Source organism: Dreissena polymorpha, chromosome 3, assembly GCF_020536995.1.
Source record: "Dreissena polymorpha isolate Duluth1 chromosome 3, UMN_Dpol_1.0, whole genome shotgun sequence".
NCBI classification, from domain to species: Eukaryota; Metazoa; Mollusca; class Bivalvia; order Myida; family Dreissenidae; genus Dreissena; species Dreissena polymorpha.
The window spans coordinates 120,748,340-120,776,181 of NC_068357.1; positions in this window are offsets into that span (position 1 = coordinate 120,748,340).

Here is a 27,842-nt window from a genome sequence, read left to right on the forward strand (position 1 = left end):
TGGACCTTTAACCCCGCTCACTATCCAGCGTTTAAACTTCCAGGTTTACATTTAAACCGACTATTAATAGCTTATTAATATCTAAGTTAGAAGGTGATTTTTCAAGCGGTTTCGTAATGTAGTGGTTACACGCTCGCTTCACATGTGAGAGGCCCAAGGTTCGAGCCCCAGTAGAATCAAATTATTTTATTTGTGTTCTATGTTAACTTTTTGTTTTGATGTAGACATTTTAGTTTAAATAAATATGCTGTTTTATTGTAACCATTTTTTGTTTTTAGTATGCCTATGAAATATGTGTGAGAGGGTGGGGGGGTTCGTAAACACATTAAAACTTTTACAGCGTTTTCATTTCAATGAGTACTCAACCCCTATCGTAAATGAGCAACGTAAGAATAAGTTCAGTATCATCTTCCCTTTAAGTTGAGAAAAATATGAAATTACGTTTACAAGATGAAGCAGATTTTTTAAAACCTACACAGGTCTGTTCCATTAATGAAAACTGAAAAACGGATGCCAGTAAAAAAAAAGGAAACCAATGTAAATAAAATGAACTATGAAATATTTGGGGGTTACAATACAAAATCATAGATAATGGTTATTTGGGGGTTATAACACAACATCATAGATAATGGTTATTTGGGAGTTATAACACAAAATCATAGATAATGGTTATACCAGTATCTTTTTCTATTTTGCTTAAAATAATCGGCCAATATATTAATATTTACAGTAGAAAAAAATCGTTCCATGCAACTTCATTGAGTGCCTTTTACACTGACATTCCCGACGCCCTTTGATGCTTTGCATCAATACTTATCTTGTAATTATATGCATAACCTTTCCAGTGTATCAGAGGCACTGGGACCGCTGCTGCCACAGCAGTATTGTCTTTATTGTTACTTGTTCTAATCGCTTTGCACTTAATCATAACCCTTCGTAACTGTTAATGTATGAGAACGAAATGCGTAGTTTTTTTACATAGCGCGTTGTCTTGGCAAAAGGTAAGATTCAGATAAAACTTCAAAGACTGTGTCAGAGTTTAAAATAAGAAAAATTACATTTAAAAGGGCCGAAAATAACGAATATAAAGCTTCGCTATGCTAGAATTATATGATCCTAATTTTAGTATACGAAATAATGGCCACCGAATCAGAAACTGGTAATTAGTTTGTTCCTTATTAGGAAGCTTTTTCAAATACGGATGTTTAATGTTTTTAGTTGTTGTGTGGTATTTCAGCTTGTTCATGCTGTGTTCTGTCACATTTCTACGGTATATTTTATTTGACAATCAAAACTAAAACAAGTATTATGAAGAAGATAATAAGGACCTGGCATTGGCTTACTAAATATAACGTTTAACTTACTAAAGAGTGCTACATCATTTTATGTGTACGTTTGAAATAAGAAATATCTATTGCAATACGTTGCTAAGAAAATCGAGCGTATTCTTTATTCCTTATATGGCAGGCTTGATTTTGGAGTTTTAGTACTTTGATTGAGTTCTTTTCCTTGGACCATACTTGTGATTACAGTGTTTAACCAGGTGTATTACTTGACCCCAGGTCATTTCCTATTCCCACCAAATTAGAGGCTTTTCATTGGTCTAGGAAGCAGTTGAAAATAAGACTTGACTTGGTCAACATGTATAGATGATTGTGTACTTTTTAAACTTCTCTTCCACTATTTTGATGAGTACCTTGACATTTCAATAGCATTCATATGTTGTGGTATCTGTGCTGTGGACCAACATACCGTTATATACAGAATGGCTTCCAATCAAATTGTACAAATTTTACGCACGTGTTACTCAATTATCTTAAACATTATAACACCTTTGCCTTCATACTAAATAAGAACTCCTGTCCTTATAATGGTTTTCATTTTATTTCTGCTATCAAGTTAATAAATGAGGTCCTCGCGCAATTATACTACTGCTAGCTAGAGGCATGCAATATTTACTCATTGTCCCCAATGGTGGCTCTGCTAACCAACTCACCTTAATATGCATGACCGTATTGTGTTACATTTTAACAAATATCCTATTAAACTTTAACATTAAAAATGTTGATAAGCAGTTTCTAAAGTGGGTTGAAGAACATAATTTTAAATAAAACAGTATAATTGGAAGCTTGTATATATATATTCGTTAGTTAAAATTATTAAATTGGAAAACAGCCCTCGTATTCGGTTAAAATGCTTGTTGCGTTAAGCGTGTTCTCCAAATTACAAATATAAATGTTTTTCTTTGAATTTGTTTATGGTAATGGATTCTACGTTAGACAACGGTTCGATATTTACGCGGGAGGTAATGTCGACCTTTCCCATGATCTATCACTCACCCTTTGATAACAACATTTGCCTATTTTTTATACTCTAATGCGGTAGAGATTTGAAAATAAGTAAATAGCATCTTTGCCCAAAACAAGCACCGACATGACAACTTATTTAAAGGCTTACGAGAGTTTTTGTAATGCTTTTACTCGTAAGGTAATGACCTATTGCGTAGGTACTGTATTCCCTAGATTGTTTGATGTTATTCTTGTTATGATTTTTGTTAAAATATCCGTCGCCATTGATCACTTGAGTATTTGATTTTCCAAATATAATGGTACACCAAAGAGGAACAATGCCTTATAATATAAAACAAACGTTTTCTTGAAATAAAATAAACACTGAGAGGGTAAAATTAAAAAGAGGCATAAAATAGTGAACCGCTTAAGACATGAAGCATGTATATACATTTAATCTTCATGCAGTCATGGGCGCAGGTTATATTCAAACTGGTATTTTTAATGAAGTTAAACTAATGACAAGTTATATCATTTTAGTTACAAATTAAGCCACTGAATTATAAATCTCCTGAAATCTTAATTAAATGCTATTTAAGACATTCACTACTCGTATAAATATACATACTGTTACTACTCTAGGTTATGTGCATTATATAAATTTATATGGTGAAATTACCTGTATCGAGTGCAAATATAAATTTACCAAAATAAATCAAACTTAATGGTACACTGACTTCTTGTATTCATAACCGTCAGTTGGTTGTAACACACACGTGTGATATGCCATGGGAATAACGCAAATATAGAAAATATTAATTTTGATTAAAATTCAAACGTTCGAAAATTTAGAGTAGGTGATTATATGTGTACTAATTAGAATATTTGTGATCTAGTCATCAAGGCAAATATAAGAAACATGACTGTAACAACTTATATGTATAATCAATAATTATCAGGGACGTATTGTTAATTTTGTGTAACTTTCACATAGGATTATATTATAGTAAGTATAACCTAAACTGGGCCCCATTGGACATAAGCTTTCGTGCTTTCATGGGCAATCCTAGGTTTTTACACTATATTATCCAAGTTATTTCATTTTACATACTAAGTTTCCCAAAGTTGTGACTTAGTTTCTATAATATATCTAATTACCAGTCTATCCTGAGAGTCTGTGATAGTCAATATATGTGACATACATGAATAACTGTGATATTTAAGTAATTAAATTCCAATAGAGTAACTTTAAACCATTTTTCAAGTGTGAGGTACTTGTTGATATGTTCCATTCAAATTTAATTGGAGGTGATACGCTTTCTTAAGACTTTTTTATTTTGTCGCACTTTTGTGTTCCTTTTCATTGTCAAATCTTATTTCATATTCTTTTTATGGCAGTATTTAGACCATAGGTTTTGATCTGCAGCAATCTCAAAAATACTTTTAAGTAATAATTGTTATGTAAATTTGATGAAAACTTGTATATTATGTGTTTTAAACCTGAATAAAAATCAATCAATAGTAATAATAAGAGTCAAACAATTATTATTTTTCTAAAAAACGAGGGTGTTCGAAAATGTAATGTGCCCTTAAACTGAGAGTATTCACGGTATTTTGCTACAATTCGTTCCTTTGCGACCAAACGGTTTTAATTTTCTTAAAACTGAATGTTGGGCCTAAATATTCCATTCCTAACTGTAAATATATTAAACTGATCAAAGGTCAAATAAGAAAACACGTACACTATGTACGTATTGTTAACGTATTGTTTTTTCCTTTTATATCGATTTTGTCAACAGTATCTTCATTTTTGAGTCTAATTAATATATCTAAAGTTGTCTATGTGTTCCTCAGTGTTTTACATCTTGCGAAATCTTGACTGATTATGAAGAAAAGTATGTTCCGCTAACATGTTAAACATTTAATTTAATTGCTTAATTTGCCTGAAGACTCAACGATTATGTCAACTCAGTTTAATCAGCATCAAATGTGCAAGTGTATATGTGTGTTTTACATAGCTTTGTTTTGCACATAGCTGCCCCGACTACTAGGGTTAACTATCTTAAAAATTAACTTAATGTAATAAGTATTAAGGGTCTTTTCTTTTTAGACACAGCAATTGAAGGCATGATTTGTTAAGAGCCTATGGTGTACATAATACATGGGCTATGTAAACATGTAAAATCTTGTCAAACTCGGATACTATAAGTGTGAATGTAGAAAGCTTCAATGAAGACCCCCTTAGAATTGCATACAAGATGGATGGTGTTATGGTCAATGTCATTATCAAATTATCAATATTGAATTCCGCTAAATATTAAAAAACAAATGTGCTTTCTAAAAGCCTCAATACATTCATACATACATAAGGGATCAAGCTCTCGTTCGCCATTGTTTTTGAGTCATTTGCGAAAATATTGAAAATTTGGATTAGCCAAATTGCAAACAAATCTAATTTAACATCTACTATAATTGCTTGTAAAACTCGTTTTGCTGAGTGCAATGTTAAGAATTCCTAGTTTGTAATCAAGTATATGTTTATGTCATCGAGCTAAGTTTGACATTCTGGATTTATTAATTTAAAATCATGTTAAAGCAAACCAGTGGTGTTATATTTCCCACTTGTTGCAGGGCCATTGGTTTGGGGCACTGATGCGTGATCTCTTTAAAGATCCTTATTTGATCCGTTCTGAATCCAATTGCATCTAAAATGTTACTTCATATAAAAGCGATCCTGCAGATAATGTTGATATACTGACGGTTTCACTTTAAGTATATATTGACCATTAGGCATTTTAGAAGACTCAATTCAATAATTGGTTGGTTTTATATTAGTGTATATAACATGTCTACTCCATATACCGACATATTGACATTAAACAATGTGACATCGGAATGGAATGCGATGATAGTTTACAGCTTAAATATGTATGAGTTTATTGCAATCTTAAATGCGCAAAACAAGAGTTTTTTCGTATCCGTGCAAACAGATTATTAAAAAGACTGAATGTCAACTTGCTGATTGAAAAAGCAATTTTAATGAATATTTGGATATCATTTTCCTGAATAATATGGTCATTTATTGCATTAATAACTGTTTCTAAAAAAAGATAATATATTCATTATTATACTGCATTTTTTATCAATTCACAAAACTTTAAGTTGCTCTGAACATTAATAATATGTGTTCGAATGAAAGTACTACTAAAATATAATTCATTTAAAGTACTTCTAGTACCTCTACAGACACAAAATAAAATTATCCCCGAGATGGTTCAATTGGTCATTTGATTTCAAAGTATATTTGTGTTTTTTTCTACTTTATTATGTGATCTTGCACTTGCACTTAAAAATCTCTTATTGCACTTTCTGACGAGGAAAACCCATTGATTTATTGCATACTGTTACATGTGCTGATACATTTGGTTATTTATCAACAGTTACACAAAATCAAAACATCTACACAGTTTACTAACGCAAAAGATGTGGGAAAATTAGTTTTTGACAGATTTCGCACCTGATAATTCTACTACGTATGCCATTAATTATAGTGCCCATCTATAAAATACACGATACTTTGAACGTCTTTCAATTAAACCTACTCCTTGACTGTGTTATGAGTCCCAAAGAAATATTATCTTTGTAATTCTAACTTCTGGCACGTTGACAATCAGGTCTCATAAGCGGAGAATTTCCATGAGCCGCACACATGTGTGTTTCGCCGTTACGGCGTTAATACAGTAATATAACATTTATTACAAAGTTCATGGGTAACCATATTTTTATTGGCAAAATAACAACTTTCAACCAAACTTTACATGAATCAAACTTAATGTGCATATTATTCAAACAAGCAAAACAAAACTCCTGACTAAAATGAGTACGTTTATTGATAATTGTGAATCAAATGAGGATGAAATTAAAACAGTGTTTGTAACGCTTTTCATCGCTTATATAGCCAAATCGTGTAATAGCGATAATTAAAGCGTTTTTTCTACCATCTACATTAAAAAGCCTGACTTGTGTAGGTGTTGCGTGTTCGCTTTTGTCTTACGAGGTCCTGCATTGGAACCATGTTTGAATGTGAGCTTGTTAATCTTTCAATATAATTACTTGCGACTATCCCAAATATGACAGTTTTGTTAGTGATAACATTTTCCAAAATAAAACAACAAAACGTGAACTAGTCTCTTTAAATACACTAACACGAACATTGTAAAATGAGATTATTGCGTAAAGCTATCAATGTAAAGAAATTTGTATTTTAACCAGTTTGAATAAGAAAGGCATGTTAAAATGCAGTCGTAGTACAGCAATAATGACTTAATGGAAAACTAGTGGTGGGTTATTCCACCAAACGCTTCGCTTAAGGTCTGTCGTGTATAACATTGTAAAGCCTTTACGTGAGAAAATGTCTTCACGTACCCTGTTATGTGTCCTGGAATGGCGTTTGTAGACAAAGTACAGTATAAATTGGGTTTAAAGTTATTTCTATGCATATAATATTAATTAAAGAGGTTATCTAGCATGCATAGATGCAGTTGAGACTTAATAAATTAATTCTAGATTAAAAAAAATAATAGTCAATCAATATGTAGTACACATAAATTATAACTGCATTAGTGTAAAAGGACCCGTTCACAGTTTGATAAAAGGAAAATTTTCGCAAAAGTTGTCAAATATTCCAAAACGAATTTCTGCATTACAGTCAAACCAGCAAAAAAACAAATACAGTATATATTGGGCATTGTTCTTATTAGAATATCAACTTCTTCCAAGTATTACAGGTTTTTAAGTAAATCCATTTAATGGCATTTTTTCAAAATAAGAAATTCTGTGAACAAGTCCAAATAAAACAAAGTAAACTTTTCGCGTTGTAAATAAAATAATTATAATCCGTCGCATAACTTACTACCAAAGTTTGTTCAGATCATGTACTTACGACCAATCCATCGACACGCGATTGCGAAATACACACGACCAAGAAATACCCTGTAAATTGTGATTTCGAAATAAACATAGAGTATCATGGCTTGCATCTTCACTGACATTAATTAGCAACCCGCCTTGAGAGCATTGGCAAACGAATTGAACTGAGACACAGGTATTTAAATACATTATTATTACAATAGTGAAGTCAATGTATTACATCACAGTATTACATATGTGATGCAAAGATTACATAATAAATTTAAAAGGACCGTCAACCAGATAGACGAAAAAAAGAAAAGTTCTAAAATAACGTATTTTTTACAATTATTAGTTTCTATTGATTAAAATATCACGACTGGTATATTTCATTACTTGAAAAAAGTTGTTAAGTTTTCATATTTTCATATATTCGGTAATAAAACTTTACTGGGTGTGTGTACCAGGTAACTACCAGTTAACTATAAATAACGCAAGTATATTGATCATCATCGTCACGTGGTAAACCCAGGAATGCAAATTGTGCATGCGTAGTGAATTTTATAGTGAATTGTATATAATTTATATATAAAATGATCAATCTACTTGCGTTATTTATAGTGTGTATATCGTTATGTCACCTATGTTCGCGATGTACTTTCGATTTCACATCGCGACATTTTATTACCGAATATACTGATAATATGAACTTTTTGTGCAAATGTGTATCTATAAAGTGAAATGAGATGCAAGTTTCATCATTTATGTAATGTTATATTAACTGCATGTGATGCTTAAAAGTATGATTGCCATCATCTTCATTTTTATTAATAAGCGACCGGACATGAGAGAAGTACGTCCGGTAGCAGGTCTTTACCCCATGCTTTGCCATTTCTTATGTTCAGTACACCTATTTGGTCATCGAAGCTTAACACGTCACATGCGTTTGTTTTATGGAATACAATTTTAAGGTAAGTCCCCATTTTCCAAAAGACATTAGATTAGTGGTTTTCAATATCGCAGTTTTGAACTAGGGTTTCAATCGCTTTAATAAAAGTCAAACACAGATTGTTTAATGTGTCCACCGTACTGTGATGGCCAAAAACAAAATTGTACTTTTTTCAATTATGGTCGATAATTTATAAATGTCGTTGAAATTAGCAGTTAAACATTTTCACAAATGTGATTATCGGTGCTCGTTCCTTATGCATCACGCTGACATTTTACTTCGCATGCTGTGTTCATTTTGGGCTAATGTGCTAACAATATTGAGTGGTGGATCATCAACCATTCCAGTTGTATACATATAAAGTAAAGGTCAATGTATTACCCTCCTTTTCATATCATATACATTTTCTTTTTGAAAAGTCGTTCCGTTCTCCACTCAGAGTTCCTCAATGAAGGCTGATGCAGTAGTTGTTATGTCCATTCATACTCAAGAATTGCACGGTGCATGATTATCTTGGGTCATTCAATTGAACTGTTTTATTTCATTATGAATTTACTAACCACTCTTGCACCGTCTAGTGGACGCAAGTTTATTCTCCTGGTCAACATTTATTTATTTATTAAACAGTTTGTATTATTGTATACAATTACAAATTTGTGTGAATTAGTGTAATAAGTGTGATATTCATTTCATTCATAATTCAAAGTATCGCATGTTTTGTTCTGTTTGTAAAAATAATGTCGTTGTTTTGTAGAGGGTTTTCTGTCAATTAATTATATTGGTCGACTTCTACAAATAAATAGATAAAACTTGGACTTCCTTTGCCATTAGCCCCGACCCAACATCTAATACACGTAACTTCTCACAAACTGAGTTACAGTATGTATTTCAAATGATTTTAATAATATTATGTTTAAGTTTCGTTGAACAATTAATATACTTCCGTTTTTTTTCATTAGCTTAAATGGAAATTAAAGTGTCATTTTATGAGTTAATCTTCTATTTAATATACATAATTGTGTCTATCGTAACCATTCAAGAAGTGAACAAAAATACATACATCATCAAAGATGATAAAAACATTATTTACATTTGAAACGCCACACTTTTGTATTTAACCAGTATCCGATTGACTTTTCAAGAATACGTTCCCGAAGGCGGTCACGTTCGCCATTTATGTGAGCTCACACCCAATTGACATGTCATGCGTTATACTTGTGTTAGACAGAAAATTTTACCAGGATGTTTATTCATTTATCAATGTAAACATGTTATTATTTTCTATAATATACAGAGCTTAATAGTGATGTATTGCTGTAGTTTTCAAATTAACCCATTTATGCCTAGTGGACTCTCCCATCCTTCTAAATTGGATCAATTTATTTCCAAACTTAGGGATGTCTAGTATATTTATTTAAATATTTAGAATATTTCTTACAGAAAATCCTTTAAGCGAACAGCGCAGACCCTCATGAGACGCCTCATCATGCGGCGTCTCATCTGGGTCTACGCTGTTTGCAGAGGCCTTTTTTCTAGACGCTAGGCATACATGGGTTAAAATAACGTGAAAATATTTGTGTCGGAAACACAAGGACTTTCAGCTGTTTACCTTAGTCATCGTTTTGACGTTGATTAATGTTGTGCAGGTACTTTTCTTCAAAACAACAGTCACATCAAGGGGATCATGGTTTTTACAAATAACACAAGAGCTGTCAGAAGACACGGCGCTCGACTTTTTGAGTGCTTGACAGTATAATCTGGAAATTGTTCATATTCAATAAGGTCAAGGTAAAATAGTCATATTCTAACTGGAAGAGGACCATAATTGAAACATATTGATCGCTTATGTTTTAAAGAAGTGGTACATTATAGACGATTCTGAGTTCAGGTATATTTTCCTCAATCTATTGAACATTTGTAAAGACATAAAACAAACTACTGTGCTTATATTTCAAGTTTGATAGCAATAGTTTGGGTGTGACGGTTGAAAGGTCTTTGAAAAATAAAATAATAAAAATAAATATGTGTTTTTTTTACCATGTTTCAACAAAAATAAATTATTTTTGTGTGTGGGGTGGAGAGGGAAAAAAATGTGGGTATGTGGTCATTTATTAGATGATATTTCAAAAACAAGAAGAAAAAAAATGAAAAAAAGAAGACCTTTTCGGGGGGATTCTGGGGTGTGGCCTGGGGGATGGTTTGGGTGGAGTCCATTGTGGTATGTCAGGTAAGTGTTGTTAGTGTTGTAAGAGCTGTGTTCGTGAAACACTGTGCCCCCTACTGCGCTGCTTTGAAGCCATATATTTGACCTTTGACCTAGAAGGATTACCTTGACCTTTCACCAATCAAAATGTGCAGCTCCATGAGATACGCATGCATGCCAAATATCGAGTTGCTATCTTCAATATTGCAAAGTTTGACCTTTGACCTTGAAGGATGACCTTGACCTTTCACCACTCAAAATGTGCAGCTCCATGAGATACGCATGCATGCCAAATATCGAGTTGCTATCTTCAATATCGCAAAATTTGACCTTTGACCTTGACTTTTGACCTTGAAGGATGACCTTTACCTTTCACCACTCAACATGTGCAGCTACATGAGATACGCATGCATGCCAAATATCGAGTTGCTATCTTCAATATTGCAAAAATTGACCTTAGACCTTGAAGGATAACCTTGACCTTTCACCAATCAAAATGTGCAGCTCCATGAGGTACGCATGCATGCCTAATATTGAGTTGCTATCTTCAATATTGCAAAGTATGACCTTTGACCTTGACCTTTCACCTTGAAGGTTGATCTTGTCTTTTCACCACTCAAAATGTGCAGCTCCATTAGGCATGCATGCATGCCAAATATCGAGTTGCTATCTTCAATATTGCAAAATTTTACCTTTTACCTTGACCTTTGATCTTAAAGGATGACCTTTACCTTTCACCACTCAAAATGTGAAGCTTAATGAGATTCACATGCATGCAAAATATCAAGTTGCTATCTTCAATATTGCAAAAGTTATGACCAATATTAAAGCTTTCGGACGGACGGACAGACGCCATATATTTGACCTTTGACCTTGAAGGATGACCTTGATTTTTCACCACTCAACATGTGCAGCTATATGAGATACGCATGAATGCCAAACATCGAGTTGCTATCTTCAATATTGTTAAAGTAATGACCAATATTAAAACTTTCGGACGGACGGACAGACGCCATATATTTGACCTTTGACCTTGAAGAACGACCTTGACCTTTCACCACTCAAAATGTGCAGCTACATGAGATTCACATGCATTCCAAATATCAATTTGCTATATTCAGTATTTAAAAATTTGACCTTTAACCTTGACCTTTGACCTTGAAGGATGACCTTGACCTTATCCTTTCACCACTTAAATTGTGCAGCTCCATGAGATACATATGCATGCCAAATATCAAGTTGCTATCTTTAATATTGCAAAAGTTATGACCAATGTTAACGTTTTCGGACGGACGGACAGACGCCATATATTTGACCTTTGACCTTGAAGGACGACCTCGACCTTCCACCATTCAAAAAGTGCAACTCTATGAGATACACATCCATGCCAAATATCAAGTTGCTATCCTTAATATTGCAAAAGTTATGGCCAATGTTAAAGTTTTCGGAAGGATGCACAGACTGACGGACAGATCAACTGCTACCGGGTGCATAAAAAAAGAAATACAAAACAAATTAATTTTTCGCGGGGATGCTGAGGTGCGGCCTGGGGGATGGTTTGGGTGGAGTTCATTGTGGTATGTCAGGTAAGCGCTGTTTTGTCAAAGTATCAATCAAATCTGATCCTTAATAAAGAAGTTATGGCAATTTAAGCAAAATTTATTTATTTGACCTTGAGATTCAATGTCATTCAAAGGTCAAGGTCAAATTCAACTTGCCAGGTACAGAACCCTCATGACAGTAAGAAAGTATTTGAAGTATTAAAGCAATAGCCTTGATACTTAAGAAGTAAATTGCATTGAAACACAAAATTTAACAAAATATTCATAGTTACTAAGTCAAAAAAGGGCCATAATTCCATTCAAATTGCCAACCAGAGTTATGTAACTTGTCTTGTACAGTCCCCTTATGATAGTTAGCGAGTGTTTTAAGTCTGAATGCAATAGCTATGATAATTTACGAATAAAATGGACCAAAACACAAAACTTAACCAAATTTTCAATTTTCTAAGTATAAAAGGGGCCATAATTCTGTCAAAATGCCAGCCATAGTTACAAAACTTTGCCTGCACAGTCCCCTTATGAAAGTTAGTAAGTGTTGCAAGTATGAAAGCAATAGCTTTGATACTTTAGGAATAAAGTGGACCTAAACACAAAACTAAACCAAATTTTCATTTTTCTAAGTATAAAAAGGGGCATAACTCTAAAAATAATGCTGACAGAGTTATGCAACTTGACATACATAATTGTTTTATTGCCATTAAGAAGTATCCAAATTTGAATTAATTATCTTTGATAGTGTTTAAGTTATTTGACTTTATAAAAAAACTGTAACCACCGGGGCGAGTAGTAAAGCTCTCATTTTTCTTCGAAAAATCGAGCTAATAACTGCTATCAATCGCCTTCATTCATATTTACATTGGCGAGGTATTTTATATTTAGTGGTTAGCTTCACTAACAAGTAACATGACATTAGTGGCCTCTGATTCAACATTTACCAAACAGCGCTCCGAATTGTCATATTGTTTGATTATTCCTATTTATTTAAATGGGAAATACACATTACTAATCTCATCAAGTTCCTCTTAAACCAAGAAAACATTGCTCGTTTATTATTATTCAATGATTTAACCGGGTCTTATGGACTTGTTACCACTTTGGTTTTTGATATTCTCAGTATCAATTTCATTGGCAAACATTGATACATCTGTATTTTAATCAGATTAAGCTAAGTTGCAAATGATTGCACAATGATCCACCGTAGTATACTTCATTTACTATACAGTAAGTAGAAATCAACTAATCCCTAGGTAAAAACAACGTTTTGTCACATGAATATTCTCGTACTGACAAAGGTTTAAAGAAGTTATTTAGAATGAAAATAAATTGCACCTTTGACCCCTAGAGTCATTGAGTTTTGGAGTAAATTGTCCCCCGACTTTACCACTCGACCATCCACGCTTACGTCAAATTGCGGATGTATTTTAAGCTATATAAGCAATCCTCGTAGTTTCCCAAAATATCGATTCGCGTCGAACGACGCTTTACTCTGTTGGACAGTCCCTTTAAAGGCAACACTCCTAAAGACACGCGTGCTTAATTCAAGCAATTGTATTGGAAACATGATTTTGAATTTAGGTATAACTGGTAATTTTGAAATTCCATTTTAGTGTAAAACAAAATGCAAGCCAATCGGGTTACTTGAATTTTCACGTGTGTTTTCTTCAGGCTGCCCACTCGGAAGTTACAGCGTAAACTGTTCCAAGCAATGTCATTGTCGTGTGGGCCCATGCGACGGTGTTTCGGGAGCCTGTGGAAATAGCGGCTGTATAGACGGATGAAAACTAATAGCGTGTAATGAATGTAAGTTGTAAAAAGATAATAGTGAATCAAAAACGCTTTCTTAAAACACGCATATATGCAAAAACGATAGGTAGCGTCCGCATAAAATGACCTAAAATCTGTCAACGGATTGGCCATTTTAGATTCATACATGTGAAAAAATATATATGAACACAAGGTTGCGTCCGAATCTAATGCTCTACAATCTGACAACGTATTGGCCATTTAAGATTCATACATGTGCAAAGATATATATGAATACAAGGTAGCGTCCATATAAAATACCCTCACATCTGTCAACAAATTTACCATGCTTGAGTCATACCCATGCAAAGACTTTTATGAACACCAGGTGATGTCCGCATACAATGCTCTAAAATCTGTCAACATGTAGACTATTTTAGATTCATTCATGTGCAAAGATATATACGAGCACATGGCAGCGTTCGCATATAATATTCTAAAACATGTCAACACATAGACCACTTTTGATGCATTTATATGCAAAGGTATATATCAACACGAGGTAGCGCCCGCAAATAATGCTCTAAAAGCAGTACACATGTTGACCATTTTAGGGTCTTATATCGAATTCCCAGATTAATAAATTGTTAAGATCAGTTGCAAGCTGTAACTAGTATAATGCGTACATGATACTGTTGTTGCATAAAATGTTCTCTATCAATTACAGATATTTTCCGTTGATGACAGAGAGATATTAAATCAGATAGAGACAGTTCAAAGACGTTCATATTTCATAAAAATAATAACCAGTTCGAGTACAAACGTCTGTAATTATTTCTACTTGCTTCAAAGTTGATGAGATTTGCAAATAATATTAACTTTACTTACGATGATAAAAGGCTAGCATGGAACAGAAAAAGCAACACAATAACATACATCAATAGGATTATAATCAGTATTCATCGAATATTTTTGAAGGAAATATACAATGAGTTTAACACCATTCTTCAAAACAACATAGGAACAAATATATCTAAGTTTGAAACGACTGTATGGACTTACGTTAATTGTTTATAGTAATCTAACTTTGATATTCCAAACTGTCTAACCAAACGGAGAGCGACTATTATAAACAGATTTTACAAGGCGGGTGTCATCATCTGGAAGGTAGTGCCACCTGTATTTACCTTGCTGGGCACCATCGGGAACAGTCTCAATCCTGGTCCTCACTCGTCGCTCCATCCGGGTCTCCACTACGGAACTTTTCTTGACGGTTCTAGCGTGCCCGGACCTGCTGGTTCTGTATTCGGGCCTTCTGAGACAGTGGTTGATATATCTTTTTAATACTGATGTTCGACATATAAGTGAGGCGGGATGTAAGATTCACGCGTGGTTGGTGTATAGTTCTTTGGACTTTTCCGCCTTGATTCTTATAACTTTAACATTAGAACGAGTGATTTTCTCTTGGCTGCCACATCGCGCTAAGACAGTGTGTACAAAACATATCGCAGTTGCAATTCTGATAGCAGTAAGTATGTTCATATAAGTTTAAAATTCGCATTTTTATACGGGTTGGTGTTCAAAATTACAAACGAAACAAACACAAATCCAATTGAACAGAAGTGCATTGGAATCGATCAAAACTACACATACTTTGAGTTTGAAGTCCAGCCGTGGATTGACATGTACGTGTACTGCATTGTACCATTTATGATTATCCTAATAGGAAACGTGCTAATATTGTTCAAAATACTACAGAGTCGGAAGAAAACCAGATCGACGGTTGCACCTTCGCAGTCACCTCTTTTGCGTGGTCAGCAACAAGGAATTTGCCATGTAAAAAAGTCGTCCAAAACAGCAATCCTGTTCACGCTAAGCATTGTTTTTCTCGTGACCATTTCGCCAGTAAGTATATATCTCATCGGTGAAACATACTGGACCAAGGACGCCGATGATGCTAGTATGACGCAACTAGAATTCTGGTGGGCAGTTGTCAATATGCTTATGTACACCAAACACTCCATAAATTTCTTACTGTACTGTCTAAGTGGAACCAAATTCAGAAAGGAATTGTTTCGTTTGATAAACTGCAAAGAAAGGTTCCCGACTGAACAATGTTAACATGCCACAAAACAACTGCACGAGGAGACGAATTTACAATAAATCACGAATTCCTACCACAAGCTCTAGTATTCGCCAAACTTCCAAAATTTAATTACCGGAAATATAACAAATAACGCACTGTGTAACAGCGAAAATACTAGTCCATATTATCTGCATTCAAATGCGACGTTTAAACTACACGATACGAATTTTTGTTCAATGACCACTACAAATAACATGTAAAATATTTCATATGACGTTGGCGTGTTACATGTATAAACATGAACGACTTAATGTATATGTATGTGCATTATCTTCTTTGGAACGACATACAGGTTAATGTTGTTTTGTTTTTCATTATTATATATTGCTACAAAATGGAAGATATAAAAGTACTATTTTAGATACAAACGTTGGTATGGAAATACATGTATAAAAGAACCACACCGTTCGAAATGAATATAAACGCAAATATACGTTTAGACTTTGAGATAACTCAACTACATCATTCTTGTTTTTAAAATACATTAAAACATGACAAGTCCCAATACAGATTGTTTGTTGTTGTTATCTATGACTAATATATGTTAACGCGATTATATACGGTCTATGTTTTTTTCACAACATATACCATATTGATGAACATAATTTCAGAAGAAGTACCTGAACATTAAAGAAGTTTTTTTCAGTTGTATTCAAATGCCTTATATGCATGTATAGTGTATGAAAATCATCGCTAGTCTGTGCAGATTCGTTGTAACGACACATAGATATAATTTGGGTTCTGCGTACAATACGAGTTATCATTTCGGTATCGTCGAAACAATGTTCGTTATGGATTTGATTGAAATAAAACAATATTTGAGTTACTGTACTATGTAGAAATGAAATAAATTATTGACATTAAACTCCTAAATGCTCGCTTTAAGAACTGTTCGTTACAATTATCTTAACAACGTATATCTATTTACCTTTTACTGTTATTAACACATAGTATGTTTGTGTTTGATAATACTTCGATCATAATTCGTTAACTAACGTATAAATATTAACTCACATTCTGCAAATCGTAAATGGATGTCTCCTCATGCGGCACGAATTGTCGTGGAAATACGAACTGGCAAACATGTTTGTGCTACTTTCTTTCTGCAGGAAAAGGTGTAACGCGATTACCCGGAATCTTCTATCCCATGCCCAAACAGGAAGGACTGACTAACAGGACAACTACAGGACTTGCATATGGTAAAGAGTGTATTAATTACTGGTCACAGGCGTCATCGTTGGTCGCTCCGTCTACACGCGTGTCATCGTCAGTTACTCCGTTGTCACACGTGTCATCGTCAGTCTCTCCGTCTTCATACGTGTCATCGTCAGTCGCTTCTTCTTAACACGTGGCATCGTCCGTCACTCCGTCTTCAAACGTGACATCGTCCGTCACTCCGTCTTCACACGTGGCATTGTCAGTCGCTACGTCTGCACACGTGTTATCGTCAAATACTTATTCGTCACTCAAGGGCTCGTTCATACATGCGTCGTCGTCATTCGTCCCTAGGAGCTGCTCGTAAATACACTACAATGAAAATGATGCGGGTAAAACAAAAGTTGGAGATGCTGTTTTCAGTCCGAGAGCTCAAGCGAACGACAACATCATTTATTTGCATGACACTGATTATAAGTCTGGTGTTCCGAATTTTGAAGGAGTGAGAATACCCATAACGTACTAACTGGAATATTTCGTACATAAGATCGGTGCTGGTCGATTATGAAGATTATGAGATATGTGACTTCCTTGAGTATGGTTTTCCGATAGGGTATTGCAACAATACATCTCCAGTTTTTGACGGTATAAATCATTAAGGAGCTATCAATTTCCAACAAGATGTTGATAAGTTCATTAAAAAAGAATTAGATCACGGAGCTATGATTGGTCCATTTGACATTAATCCGTTGTGTTGTGACTTAGCGGTTTCGCCACTTAACACCGTACCTCAGGTTGAAACTAGTAGGCGAGTGATTGTTGATTTAAGTTCGCCATTACATACCTCTGATAATAGTGGAATATCTAAAGACTTGAACCTAGATGAGGAAATTATACTGACGTTTCCTACCGTTGATTCACTAGTAAAAATTGTTCTTCACCACGGTCCTGGAGCGTTAATGTTTAAAATAGATTTATCACGCGCATACCGACAAATTTACGTCGACCCAGGCGATATTCACTTACTTGCTGTGAATTGGCGCGGAAAAATTTACATTGACTGTGCTCTTCCGTTCGGCTTACGTTCATCGGCTTTTATATGCCAAAGGGTTACGTCGATGATTCGGTGCATCTTATCACGACTGAACGTAGAATGCGTAAACTACTTAGACGACTTCTGGGGAGCTGATTCTCTGAGCTGCGTTTTCTCGTCGTTCCGTGTTGTTTGCGAAACACTACGTTTGGTTGGCGCTCAGGAAAACGTAAAGAAAACCTGCCCTTCTTCAACTGTTATGGTGTTCTTAGGAGTCTTGTTGGATTATGAATGTTTTGGGTTACGGATAACACCCGAACGCTTGGAAAAACTACGAAGGCTACTTCCGGTATTGGTTCGCATACGATCGGCGTCAAAGCGACAACTGCAGTCTCTTCTCGGGACACTCCAGGTTATCGGTATATGCGTAAAACCAAGTCGTGTCTTCATTTCTCGCTTATTGCGAGGGTTAAAACGAAACGAGAATAAAATCAAACTGAATCAAGAATTTAAGAAAGACATAAAGTGGTGGATAAATTGTGTCCATGTCTTCAACGGCGTGTCTATGATTAAAACTAGCGATTGGTCAAATGATGATGAAGTGTTCTCTTCCGAAGCATGTCTTTCTGGATGTGGAGCGATAAATAAAACAGGTGAATATTTTCATGCGATATTTCGAGACTTTATGCTTCAAGTGTTCAAATATAGCGCAATTTGAATGTTACAGTGTTTTAGTGGCGTTGAGATTGTGGTCACATACTTGGAAAGGTGAACGAATTTCAATATTTTGTGACAATGATGCTGTATGCATAGTGTTGAATTCTGGAATGACTAGTGACCCGTTATAGCAGACGTTTCTTAGGGAGGTGGCGTTTTTGGCATATACGCGCGAGTTTGAAGTGCGTGCCGTGCATCTGTGATCAGGCAGCAATAGACTGGCGGATCTACTTAGCCGATGGCACCTAGACTTGAAGTACGCTACACTGTTTCAGGAAGAAGCCTGTAGAAATGGGTCTAGGGAAATGTGATCAATGAGTCGTTGTTTAGACTGGTGACCGTGATTTCAAAGTGGCACATGTAGACTGTTGACTAACATGAGAACTCTACTTATTATCTGACTTACGTGCATAAAGACATATTTTATTTATTTATTTATTTTGTTTATTTGTTTGCTTTTGCTATCATAATAAGACATTTAATGATATTAAGCGTGAGCAGATTAACTGAAAAGCTCCAAACAAATCTAATATATGTGTATATTAAATGTTGCATGCATTTACAAACTTTTGTTGTCTGTGAATTGTCTATTAAGTATGATAACTCATATTTGATGTTTATACGTGTTTGATTTTTATTTATCAGAAATGAAAGTGGAACGATGTACGGAACTAACTGTTCTTCGCCACCAGTTAAGTCGTACGCAGAAATCAGCTTACGCACTTGGAACTTATAGGAATTTAAAGACTCAAATACGTTCCTTTGTGTTATTTTATGAATATTATTCTCTGCAAGAATGCCTGGTAGATATCGATACCATCTGTTTATATGCGCAATTTTTGAGTCGAAGTATGAAATCTCTTCAAAGCATTAAAAATTATATCAACGGTATGCGCATTTACCACGCCTTTAGAGGCGTTGAATTCGCTGACATTTCCGATATTTCTTTACAATTGACGTACAGGGGTCTAGGAAAATCACTTTTTCATTCGCCTAAGCAAGCGCTTCCTATGACGCCAGAGATTTTGTTTCAAATTTATTGTCCTTAAGATTTAGATTCACCGTTTCATGCGACCCTTTGGTGTTTGTTTTGTGTTTGCATTCTACATGATGTGCAGAAAGTCTAGCATAGTAGCCCGTTCTGTATTTAGTTTTGTCTGTCAGTAATGTTGTGTTTGCCGTTTGCTTAAAAAATATACATTTTATGTTTTATGAAACAATAATCAGCATGTGAAGGACTCTGTTTGTATTATGTCAAACGATCGAAACGCTCGTTAATATCAACACATCATTATGGATCCCTAACAGACTGTCTACATAATGCGTCGAAAAAGAATGAAGAACAGAATTAATATGATCAAATAAACTTGTCCAATGTTGAAGAAGATGGTTTATATCGGTGCTTGTCCGACCTTTGAACATCTCTATATTATAATAATAACCCCTACAAATATCCAATAACTCTGTCAGTCGAAGCTTTGTTTACTTCACTTCAATATGGGCTGTTCATGCACCTTTAATATGATTGCCCTCCCAGAATTATTATCATTATGCGAGAGACCTTCCATTTTGTAAAAGATGAAGCACGTCAGGTTGCATAAAGAATCAATACAACGCTTTAATGCTAAATAATAATGCGATTTATATTGAGCAAACAGTGGCTAGTGCTTTGAAATCACTTTTATGCAAACAAAGACTACAATAATGACAATAACAATATGTGTTAAGATGCCGTTTACTGTCGAATGAGATGCAATTAACAATCCCTGAAACTGTTAAGATAAGAAAAAATATCACAAACGGTATATATAGTTTGTCGAAGCAGCATGATTTTTAATGTTCACGACTAACAAAAACATGCCGTAAACGACTTTTTAACCTGGTTGTATTTCATGTCGTTTACATATTTAAAACCATAAAACAATTAATTGATGAACGAAATTGTTTTTAAAACGCATACATTCTTAATGAACGATTAATCCAAATACAGTAAAGATATGTCAATAGCTAAAAAGTGCTGTGTTAATATTGTATTCATTTGTTTTATTAAATCGCAAATATGTGCTGCTGTAACGCATAATACTAAATGCTCGTTAATAAATAGCACGTTCGCAGTATTAATTGGTCTAAATCAAATCATATCAAATCAAAATTCATTTATTGTCAGTATGAAATAACATGTATATAACATAAGCTATGTATAGCTTTTGACCGACCTATAAACAAACAGTAGCAAATTTCAACACATCATTAATACATGGCATACATAAGAAATATTATTATTATAAAACACACTAAAAGCATAACTAAAGCAGTATTCCTATAGCACATTATTAAAATGTAAGCAGAAATATAATATCAGTACTATTCATCCACAATTAAGAGCTGTGTGAAAGATTGCTGATCTTGACCCAAGGAAGGGGCTTAACCTACCATAAAAAAGGTGTAAAAATGCTGACAGAGAAAATGGAACATAAAAGTGCCATAAAATAAAAAGGGCTTAAAGGAAATTATCACCTCAAATCAGATTTGAAGGGAACTGATCAGCAAATTTCACACAATAAAAGCAACAAAATATAACAATGATGAATGAAAAATAAAATACCATTATAAAAGCAAAATCATACAATACTAATGCTGAAGTGATTATACTGCATGTGTAACTATCACCATTTCAGAGCTTCAGAAGGCGAATGATGAGCAAAGAAGCATTGGTAAATGCACATCACACACATGGTATAATCAAGAAAGATGTATAACACAGAAAGTACTACAACATGATATCAAATGAAATGTACGAAAAAAAGAGCTGTCACCATAGGATGACTTATGAACCTTATAAATGCTTGATAGAAGTTATGAGGTTTTTTCGAAACCTAAACGCAGATTTTGAAACCTAAACACGGACCCTAAGTTCATGGTCAAGGTCACAGGGGTAAAAATTTGTGTGCGTATGTGAAGGCCTTGTCCATATACACATGCATACCAAATATGAAGGTTATATCTCAAGGGACATAGAAGTTATGAGCATTTTTCGAAACCTAAACGCAGATTTTGAAACCTAAACGCGCACCCTAAGTTCAACGTCAAGGTCACAGGGGTCAAAATCTTTGTGCGTATGGAAAGGCCTTGTCCATATACACAAGCATACCAAATATGAAGATTATATCTCAAGGGACATAGAAGTTATAAGCATTTATCTAAACCTAAACACAGATTTCAAAACCTAAACACGGACTCTAAGTTGAACGTCAAGGTCACAGGGGTCAAAATTTGTGTGCATATGGAAAGGCCTTGTCCATATACACATGCATACCAAATATGAAGGTGACATCTCAAGGTACATGTACATAGAAGTTATGAGCATTTTTCCAAACCTAAACGCAAAGTGTGACGGAAAGACGGACAGACGGACGGTCCAATCACTATATGCCCTCCTACCGGGGGCATAAAAAAACAACAGCAAACTATTGTAGTGTCACTAGTGTTATATATACATACAGTTAAGCTCAAACAAAGCAAAAGCAAAAAGGTATCATAATGAAAATCTAATAAAGCAAATGCAAGAAATCAAGATGCAAATTTCTCAGACAAAGCAAAAAGCAGAAAGACAACACAATGAAAACAATTGCTTCAGTAGAGCGTACATCTATTGCAAAATGACATTAAGACAATTATAGACTTAGGAATTCATGTCAAACATTTCAGGGACAACATAAATGTTATAACGCTATATAACATCAATGTAGCGTTTCTGGCAATTAATGTTTAAATATGTTTAGATTTACAGAATGCAGACTATTGTATATTTGCCTGTCGAATGAATACACGTATGTTTATATATGGCGTATTAAAATTATTACCATTAATTGCCTATCAGTTTTGAACTCCAATATTAATTACTGCATAGCTGTGACGATAACATGTCAAATATCGTGTTTCATGCCAATTATAAATGACAAGTGTTTTTCTTGAGACATATTAACTTTCCGCAATATCCGATTAGTCATTCAGTCAGAAAACTACGCACACAACACACGCTCGTCGATGTAACGAGTTGTTTGAAGAATTAGGCTTGAATAATCAAGTACAGAAAAAAAATCATGAACACCCAAAACAAACCAATGTGAGATGCATGTTATCATTTATGCTGCAGTATATTTTATCCGATAATATATATATAACGATAAACGGTAAAATAACAGATCACATTGGATGAATGATTGGTTTAACAATAATTTTTTTACGAGTTTATGATAAACAAATATCAGACTATCCAGGAGTTCAATCTATATCTCGGGAAAAGCAGTAAACTGTTGTATTTATTGGAATTAGAATAAAGTAACCTTGGTAGTTGATATAACACATAATCAAGATAAACAAATTAGTGTATGTATTTATTATACAGATTTACAATAAGAGACACAATTACTAGTATAGATGAGTCGCGTTCTGAGAAAACTGTGCGTAAATTGTCGTCCCAAATTAGCCTGTGCAGTCTGCACAGGCTAATCAGGGACGACACTTTCCACTTTTATGACATTTTTGGTTTAAATAAAGTCTCTTCTAAGCAAAAATCCAGTTTAGGCGGAAAGTGTCGTCCCTGATTACCCTGTGCCGACTGCACATGCTAATCTGAGATGACACTTTACGCACATGCATTATGCCCAGTTTTCTCAGAACATGACTTAGATATACTTTGATGCACTGACATCAAGTTGAAGTATTTAACAGTCTTGCGACGGTGGACTGATGTCCCTAAAGCCATATATCTCTTCTGTCACCCACACTTAGCCATAGTACTGTCCATTCCAGCGAAAGACGGGAGTCTCCGTAGTAGGTGGTAGTCTGGAATTTTTAAATATTAAAAGAAGCAACACTATTTGCATTAATTATGATAAACAATCGACCATACCATGAAGCGAGTAACATTTACATCAGTCAATACAACAATCCATCAGTCAAACACTTCAGTAAACAAGAGGCCCATGAGGGCCTGAATCGCTCTACTGCTATAAACACTGTGCAAGTTTAGAAAGAATAAGATGTAAACTGTGTACTTAATCGCGCAAACAAGGAGAATTTTCTCAAATTCAAGGGGAGATTATAGTGTACTTATTTCTCCGATACTGCTCATATTCAATAGGGTTCAAGTCCTCATTGATATAAAGATACTGTGCAAATTTGGAAGTAATTGGATGAAAACTGTGGAATTAATTGCGTAAACAAGCGGGATTTCAAAATTTTCTCAAATTTAAGGGGAAGTCATTCTGGACTTATTGCTTCGATATTGCTCTTTTTAAACAAGAGCTGTCAGAGGACAGCGCGCTCGACTATTTGAGTGCTTGACAGTATAACGTAAGTCATCATGGGGAAATTGTTCATATTGATACGATCTTTCAAAAATAAAAAAAAAATATTTGGGTGTGGGGTAGGGTGGGGTTGAGAGGGGGTATAATGTGGGGTGTGGTCATTTATTAGATGATCTTTCAAAAATTAAAAAAGGAAAAAAAAAAATTGGGGGGGTACAGGAATTCTGGGTTGGGGCGTGGGTTATTGTTTGGGTGGAATCCATTGTGGTATTCAAGTAAGTGTTGTTTTGTCAAAGTATTAATAAAACAATTATTTTTTTTATTTGGGGTGGGGTAGGGAGGGGGTTGAGAGGGGGGTATAATTTTGGGTGTGGTCATTTATTAGATGATCTTTTAAAAATAAAAAAAGGAAAAAAACAAGGGATGTGTTTGTCAGAAACACAATGCCCCCTAATGCGCCGCTTTGATTTTTTTTTTACCTTTGACCTTGAAGGATAACCTTGACCTTGCCCTTTCACTACTCAAAATGTGCAGCTCCATGAGATACACATGCATGCCAAATATCAAGTTGCTACGTTCAATATTGCAAAAGTTATGAAGAAGGTTAAAGTTTTGGTTAAAGTTTTTGAATTATTTTTTTTTACCTTTGACCTTGAAGGATGACCTTGACCTTGACCTTTCACCACTCAATGAGATACACATGCATGCCAAATATCAAATTACTACGTTCAATATTGCAAAATTTATGAAGAAGGTTAACGTTGTGGGACAAACACACACACACACATACAATGACAGACAGGCCAAAAACAATATACCCCCGATCTTTCGATCCGGGGCATAAACATTTTTTTTTTGGGGGGGGGGGCAGGGATTCTGGGTTGGGGCGTGGGGTATTGTTTGGGTGTAATCCATTGTGGTATTCAGGTAAGTGTTGTTTTGTCAAAGTATTAATAAAATCTGATCATAAATAAAGAAGTTATGGCAATGTAACTAAAGTAAAATGCATATTGTAAATGGAAAAAGGGCCATAATTCTTATAAAATTCTTGATACAGTTGTCTGCTCTTGTTTATAGATTGGGGTCATGTTGGTAAAGAAGTTTGTAAAATATGAAAGCAAAATGTCAAGGGACTGTGCAAGTTTGCCAAGAATTGCATGAGAATTATGGACTTTACAGCGTTATAGATAATGTTTGTCCCATTGGGGTAAATACCCCCACTTTTCAAAGCATGGGGGTAAATGGTCAAATTTTGCCTTGCTCAAAGGGAAATTTGCTAAATGTAAAACAAGAATTTATCATGTTAAACACAATAAATCACAAGGGCTGTTTGTAAAACATGCATGCCCCACTATAAGGGCTATAAGTTGTAGTAGCAGCCATTGTGTGAATACGTTTTTGTCACTGTGAACGGTGGTGGTGGTGGTGGTGGTGGTGGTGGTGGTGGTGTATTAGTAGTAGTAGTAGTAGTAGAAGTAGTAGCAGTAGTAGTAGTAGTAGTAGTAGTAATAGTAGTAGTAGTAGTAGTAGTAGTAGTAGTAGTAGTAGAAGTAGTAGTAGTAGTAGTAGTAGTAGTAGCAGTAGTAGAAGTAGTAGTAGTAGTAGTAGTAGTAGTAGTAGTAGTAGTAGTAGTAGTAGTAGTAGTAGTAGTAGTAGTAATAGTAGTAGTAGTTGTAGTAGTAGTAGTAGTAGTAGTAAAAATAGTAGTTGTAGTGGCAGTAGTAGTAGAAGTAGTAATAGTAGACATGGTAGAATAAGTGGTGGTGGTGGTGGTGGTGGTGGTGGTGGTGGTGGTGGTGGTGGTGGTGGTGGTGGTGGTGGTGGTGGTGGTGGTGGTGGTGGTGGTGGTGGTGGTGGTGGTGGTGGTGGTGGTGGTGGTGGTGGTGGTGGTGGTGGTGGTGGTGGTGGAGTAGTAGTAGTAGTAGTAGTAATAGTAGTAGTAGTAGTAGTAGTAGTAGTAGTAGTAGTAGTAGTAGTAGTAGTAGTAGTAGTAGTAGTAGTAGTAGTAGTAGAAGTAGTAGTAGTAGTAGTAGTAGTAGTAGTAGTAGTAGTAGTAGTAGTAGTAGTAGTAGTAGTAGTAGTAGTAGCAGTAGCAGTAGCAGTAGCAGCAGCAGTAGCAGCATTACAATACCAATACTTAAGAATTATCAAATGGGAAAAGGTAACCTAGCACTAGCAGTAACTATGGGGCTCATTTACAGGTCAGATTTGGAATCTCTGCTGTAAAATGAGATTTTGAATGAATGAAAGGGAGGCAAATTTGTAATAAAAAGAACATGCATAAACCGTAGTTGTTTCCTTTGTTTGAACCATGCTAAATCCTTATAATGCCTATTTCCAGTAACTGTGACCTTCACCTGTGACCTTGACCTTTGACCTAGTGACCTCAAAATCAATAGTCAAGGTCGCCGTGGTGTAATGGATATGGTGTCCGCCTAGCGACCGGGAGGTCACGGGTTCGATCCCCGCTGTGGGAGCGTTCTTTCGATCTCCCATATAGACACCAAGTACTGGTTCTAGGCCCAGGAAACGGACTCGAGAGCATTTCAAATAAGTAGGAATTACTTTCTATGCAATCGAGCTAAAATAAATAGGTTTAAACTAAAATCAATAGGGGTCATCTGCGAGTCATGATCAATGTACCTATGAAGTTTCATGATCCTAGCCCCAAGCGTTCTTGAGTTATCATCCGGAAACCACCTGGTGGACGGACCGACCGACCTACCGACCGACCGACCGACATGAGCAAAGCAATATACCCCCTCTTCTTCGAACGGGGGCATACTAAACTATGTGTATTCCTTCATAGTAGCATTGTATTGTTGGCAGATTTTACATTTAATTAAGACGAACTGCGTCCTTATCGCCCACCGCTGTGAGCCACGGAAAACTGTTTTGCCAACTTCCAACAGTTGTTTTATTAGCGTTTAAGTGTGTCCTTTTTTATTTGAAAACAGAGGAAATCAAATCATTCAGTATGTGCAGTTCAATGTTTTTACTCGATACAACTTTTGCCGTATAAAAAGAATCCATTTTACTTTGAGAAGTAATTTGTTTTGGCTTCGAAGAAGCCATGCTAACCTCTTCATGTAAATAAACACATAAGCGCTTGACTGTCTGTAAAAAAATCAATACTAAATTTACCAAGCGTCTAGATGATACAGAGTATACATGCCGACTGACTTACTGTTTCTACAATCCAGCGCACAAATTAGCTCTAATTTTTACGATAGCCAGTCTCATATTTTGGCGAAAGACAATCAGCTGTTTATATTTTTTTGTTTACGTTGTACGCAGAAAATCTACATCATTTGCGTTAGTCCGGATTGGCTTGCTTAAATGTACGCACGAAAATGATAAATTGAGCGTATCTTGATATTTCTAATGCGTATATTACGCTGATACGCAGCTTATCTAGAACGCTGAATTTATTACATAAAAAAACTGAATTTTCATTTTTTTCTCAAATTCAAGGGGAGATAATTCTGGACTTATAACTCCGATATTGCTAATTTTCAATAGGGTTTGACTCATCATTCAGATAAAGACACTGTGCACGTTGGGAAATAATTGGATGAAAACTGTGGACTTTATTGCGTAAACAAGCCTTATTTCACAATTTTCTCAAATTCAAGGCCAGGGGAGATAATTCTGGACTTTTTACTCTCATGTAACCCATTTTCAATAGGGTTCGAGTCCTCATTAATATAAAGACACTGAACAAGTTTGAAAAGAATCGGATGAAAACTGTGGACTTTATCGGGTAAACAAGAAAAGTCTAATGCACGGACACCACGCCATCCCATAAGCTCTTCTGGCCTATGAC